Source organism: Humulus lupulus, chromosome 2, assembly GCF_963169125.1.
Source record: "Humulus lupulus chromosome 2, drHumLupu1.1, whole genome shotgun sequence".
Lineage (NCBI taxonomy): Eukaryota > Viridiplantae > Streptophyta > Magnoliopsida > Rosales > Cannabaceae > Humulus > Humulus lupulus.
Window position 1 is genome coordinate 130,743,979 of NC_084794.1, and position 5,894 is coordinate 130,749,872.

At 37.4% G+C, this 5,894-nt stretch overlaps 1 non-coding gene across 1 annotated transcript; it reads left to right on the top strand.

The window, feature by feature from the left end:
- Positions 1-4,899: 4,899 nt before the first annotated feature.
- Positions 4,900-5,005, top strand: LOC133820808 (small nucleolar RNA R71). The gene has a single exon (XR_009887207.1). It is a non-coding gene; the product is annotated as a small nucleolar RNA R71 (small nucleolar RNA).
- The last annotated feature ends 889 nt before the right edge of the window (positions 5,006-5,894 follow it).

Below are 5,894 nucleotides of genomic sequence, written 5' to 3' on the forward strand. Positions count from 1 at the left end.
TCAAACCGAAAACTCAACAATTCACAAAAGCCAATCCAAAGCTTAGAAACTCTAAAAACTCAAAAATTTAAATTTAGATTACCTTCGATTGGGTTGTTTCTCGTCAAATCCTTTGGTCAAGAAGCTTCTAATCTTTCCCAGGATCGCTATGCCTCGATCCTCGCTTGATTCTGACTCCTAGAACTCAAGATATCTTCGAAAACGCTTCGAGAGGTGAAAATGAGCTAACGAGGAAGAACGAGAGGTTTTCTAACGTACGTTCTATCTGACAAGCTACTTCAAGCTTAAGTAACCTCAAATAAAACCTAGTGCCCGGGGTCCCAAAAACACCTCTGGGGATATTATAGTCAAAACTTCCAGAATTTCACCCTGATCTCAATAACTCCCACTTTATCATCAAATAAACATTCTTATTTCCCAATAATTGACCCCGTTATGACAAAACCGCTAATCCATTATATTAGACCGTCTCATGCCGAATAGCTCGAATATATATCCATAATAATGGAATCTCATTCACAAATCACATTATGCACCCAAATACACTAATTTGCCCTCAATGGGCCAAATTATCAAAAAAACATAATATTCAAATGTGGACCCACATGCATGCATATAACATCATATTATAATATAATTCACATAAACATGCATATATTCATTTAATGGAATAATTAAACAGTTATGGCCCTCCCGACCTACTAATCCAGCCACTAAACTGCATTAGGGATTCGGGGCATTACAAGTGTTCCCTGGCCGAACCTGCTGCCTCAACCACCCAATCTCTTCCTCTTGCTTCTGCAATCTTTCTTGCATACTAGTAAACATTTTCTGCCAATTCCAGGGGAGATGGAGGGTTGTGGCCCTGATTATCATCTGTAGCCTCAATATTAACACTGCCTGATCCAATTGACTGCCTTGGGTACATAACCTCTGAATTCTTCTCTGTCAATGACTTAACCTATAAGGCATGATAATCGTATGCAGAACTATCCCACGAGCAAAACCAAACAACACAACAACCACATACAATAATAATACCATAACACAAGTCTATAACATTCATGCCTAAATTATTAGGCCTTGCTCCCACAAGGTATATATATATATGTGTGTGTGCCATGCTCTCTATTCTAGCATGCAGATAAGGCACATATTTTCAAATAAGCAATTAAGCACATAACCACATTATTGGACATCGAACCATGAGTCGAGCTTATCTTTAGTAGCGAGTGTACATGCCCAGGTAGTCTTTAGGAATCCTTAAACCTAGACCCCTCTGATACCAAGTTGTAACGCCCTGGTTAGCCAAGACTGTTGCACTGTGTGTTTGAAATGGTGCTTAACCTGCTAAGTGAGTCATTTGGACTTAAATGTGTAATTAAAAGCTAAGCAAAGGTTAGGTATTAAACATTTTGGTCAAAAAAGTAATCATTTTCCAATAAAAGAGTTTAGTTTATACACGAGATCCCAAAAAGTGTTTATAGATTGATAAAAGAAAAATAAAATACAAACTAGTCATCCTAAGCGGCAAAACAGGGTTCAACCCTAGTACCTCCCAAGCAATCCCGGTCGTGGCGGTCGAGTAGGCTGCATATGTACACACCGCGCCTGAAGCTCTCCAACTCATGGCTGGTCAATTATCCTTTGCCCTTACCTGCACCACAAAGAACTCGTGAGCCAAGCCCCAGTAAGAAAACTTAATCAAGTAAGACAAATATTTGGATAAGCATTCTTATCAAATACATGCTTTATCAATCATAACCATATATACGTGGATAATTCATCAAGTATAACGACTTATATTTAATAGATGCACACCTCTTCCCTATAATGGTCCCACCACTACGGCTTGGCCCCACCACTATGGCCTACATTACCCATGTAGTGTCGATAATGACCCCAAGGACAATAAGGCCCCGCCACTACGACCTACATTATGCATGTAGTGCCGATAACGACCTCCAAGCTGATAACGGTCTCCCGACCGAAAAATCAGTACAAACAAGTATATCAACATAGATTCAAACACACCGGACATTCAATTATAAACAGTTTCATGACACGGCCATTTCAGTGCAGTATAATTGGGGTGCATGCCCTACACTTGGTGCAAGAGACGATTTTCTTACCTCAGGTCCAAGCACTGGATGAATAGAAACGACCCTCGAGCACGATCCCCTTCCGAGCCCTAGCGGTACCCTCTGATCAAATTTTTTCCTAGCTGCTCCCTCAAGCTTAGAAGCTCCCTTCCCCAACTAAGCTTCAATTCCCCAACAAACCTTGCCCCAAAACTCAAGGAATCTCTGCTTTTCCTTCAACTTTCCAAGGCCCCAACAATGAGAGTGAGAAAGAGAAAACGAGAGAGAGAGAGAGAGAGAGAGAGAGAGAGAGAGAGACTGAGTGTTGTGTTTTTTTCTTCTAATTTTCCAAAGGCTTCTAAGGGATTAAGGTAATCTAAGGCTAGGGAAAAGGACCAAAATACCCCTAGTCTTTACCTTGGTTCTATAATGTCCTCAAGGGAAAAATATCATTTGCCATCATTTCCCACTAAACCTCAAATAACAGTACAAATTCTCAATTAACCCTGACATACCCAAATAATCACCAAATAAATTCCCAATTACTGGTAAACCTCGGTAATGTACTAAGTTACTAAAATACCCATATGCTCACCCCGAGTAGGGTATTAAACCCCGTTGTGAATTTTATGCTAAATTGCTCAAAATGGTTGTTTCCTACCGAACAACTCAAATATATCCACATACTAATGTGGTCTGCATCATAAAGCATATATAATTACAAATATACCCTCAGCGAGTCAAAATTATGAAAATGTTCCTTGTAACAGAAACGAGCCTATAAGCACATTTAATACACTTAAACATGCATAAGCAGTCATATCATAATACAACTCACATAATTCACATAATCACACATGTATAATCACAATTAACACATAAAAATCCAATTATGCCCTCTTGGCACAGTAACCAAGGCACTAAGCCTTATTAACGAATTTGAGACGTTACACACCATTTCCCATAAATACATGTTTTAAACCCTTAGGTAGCTTGGTCAATTTAACAGTTGGAACTTCTTCAGCGAAAGTTTTTTGTTGTGCTTTCTCACAAGGTAGCACTTCAAAGCAAGGATTTCAAAACTTTGTCCCACTATTTTTTGAGTCTTTATGATCAGAAATTGTAAGAGAGGACTCAACAACGCTGAGACTTTCATACTCAAATAGATGGAGTTCGACCTGACTATCAAAATCGCTTCGCAATTGAATCTCCTCAAGAATTAGAGTGTCAATCGTAAATTTTTTATAACACCCGTCTTCCTCTCGGAATTGTTTTCCAAAGTGGAAAATATTAACCTCTAGTGCCATATTGATGAATGATATCTTAATTAGACCATTCCTATAATTGATTAAATCATTGGTATTGGGAAGGAAAGGTCTTCTGAGGATAATAGGAATTTTTTATTCAACATATAACACAAAAGGAGTATCAAAAACAAGAAATTCCACGAGGCAATATAAATTTTCAATTTGAACTAGGACATCCTCAATGATACCCTGAGGCTCTTTGATGGAGCGGTCAACAAATTGTAGCACATCAAATGTTGGCTTCATTTCTCCAAGACCGAGTTGTGAATACACATAATAAGGCATCAGATTTACACTTGTGCCAAGGTCAAGTAAAGCTTGGCTAACTTCATGTGTCCTAATATAGAAAGAAATGGTGGGACAATTGGGATCTTTGTATTTTGGCAGTGTCTTTTCTTTAATCACTACACTCACTTGTTCAGTCAAGAAAGTTGTCTTCTTGACATGATGCTTCTTTTTTGTAGTGCATAGATCCTTGATGATTTTGGCAAAATTCAGCACTTGTTTCATGATGTGAAGCAAAGGAAGATTAATCTTCACTTGTGTCAAGGGCTTAAAGATTTCAGATTGATTCTAAAATTTTTCCCAACAGGTCTTAGAGTCTGGGGAAATGGCACTTTTGCAGTTTCATTGAGTGGTGCACTCTCGGAGACAATATTTTGAGTGCTTGAAGTAGTTGTTTTTATTGGTGGATCTTCCAAAGTTTTATTACTTCTAGTTCTGATGGGAATGACCTCCTTAATATTTTGATCATTTACATTGGGAGATTGGGCCATATGTTGCCATTGTGCATTGAATTGAGGCTAAGAATGAATTTTCCTTTTATAAAAAATAGTCAGGGATCCAGTCAGTATTAAAAATTGACTTTTCATTTCTTTGATTTCTGCCATCATTTGGCGATTTGTTTTAGCTTGTTCCTCTATGAATGCATGAAGGGTATTCTCAAGAGAATTCCTTTATGGTTGAGCATTGTATTGAGGCACAAAATATGCCTTTGGTGGTTTATATTGATGCTCATTTCTTAATAGCCCTCTGCACGATTGAGCTTGGTTTGAATCTCTCCAACTGAAATTTGGGTGGTTTCATCAACTAGGGTTGTACATATGGGAGAATGACTTATTAAATGCCCCCAAGGCACTACATTACTCTTCATAAACCCCCCTTATTTCATTATAAGCTAAGCAATCCTTAGCTAAAATTTTCATCCCTTCACATACCAAACATGGTTTTTGTGGCTCTACTTGTGCAATTATATGAAATTTTTTGCCACTTAAGACCTCAGTCTGCTTTTTTGAAACTTCGAGTTAGGCCTTAACATTGTCCTCCTCTCAAAGTTGGTAAATCCCATATGGTTTATGCTATTAGTGCTTTTAGTAGCACTTGGACCAATCCATGTGTGAGATTTTTTTGCAGTTTCTTGAAGAATTCACCATGGCTTAATATTTCTATGAATTGGCATTCACAACTTGTTAGGCCTTCATAGAAATAACTGACCAAATGCCAAATTTCATAGGCATGGTGGGGCCACTGATTTAACTTATCTTTGAATCTTTCCCAAACTTGATAGAACGTTTCATTGTCTTTTTGGAAAAATGTTGAAATATGTATTTTTAGACTGTTGGTCTTAGAAAGAAAGATTTGGTCATTTCATCTCATGTTCCAATAGACCTAGGTCACAAAAATTATAACCATATTTTAGCTTTATCCTTCAACGAGAAAGGGAAAAACTTCAATCGCACAGAATTTGTGTTTTCAGCTCGGTTATAGAATGTGGCTACCACCTCCTCAAATTTTCTAATATGCACATATGGACTTTTGTTTTCCATTCTATGAAATGTTGGCAAGAGTTGAATCATGTCAAGTTTAAATTTCAATGCGGGAATATTAGGAAGGAATATAATGCATGAATGAGTAGAACTGCAAGTAGGATGAAAGTAGTCATTGAGAGTTCTTGGTTGGATTTCATCATTCTGGGCCATTGCGAATGGATTATTACCAATTAAGGTGTGTGGAGAAGAATGAATGGTAGAAGGAGTTACGAAAAGAGTAGTGGATGTATTGGAAGAAGTTTCACTAAAAGTTTCGTAAGGATTCATCCATTCTCAAAAATGATTTTTTTTATTTTTCTTTTTGGATTTTTTTTCAAACTTATTCCCAAATAGATTTTGAGGTTTTAGAGTGATTTCCAACGCCTTACTAGAACTCCCTGAGGTTACTGAGTAAGTATGAAAGATCATAATTCAAACTTTTTTTACCAAATAACCTTTAAGCAAAGTAAGATTGCTTATTTTGACAAAACAAGCTTGATTTTCTTAAAGTAATAAGTTCATAAAATGTAATAATGCGAATGTATACACACAAAATGTTCCCATATCTATTAGAAAAGTTTCCAAGGTAGTGCTTTAGACCCACACTTGCCTAGACAGAACTCCTCGAGGTGCCCAGGTAAGTGTGGGGGTAGTGCTATCACAAGCCTTATTCAATAACTAATATTTCTAAACAGAAC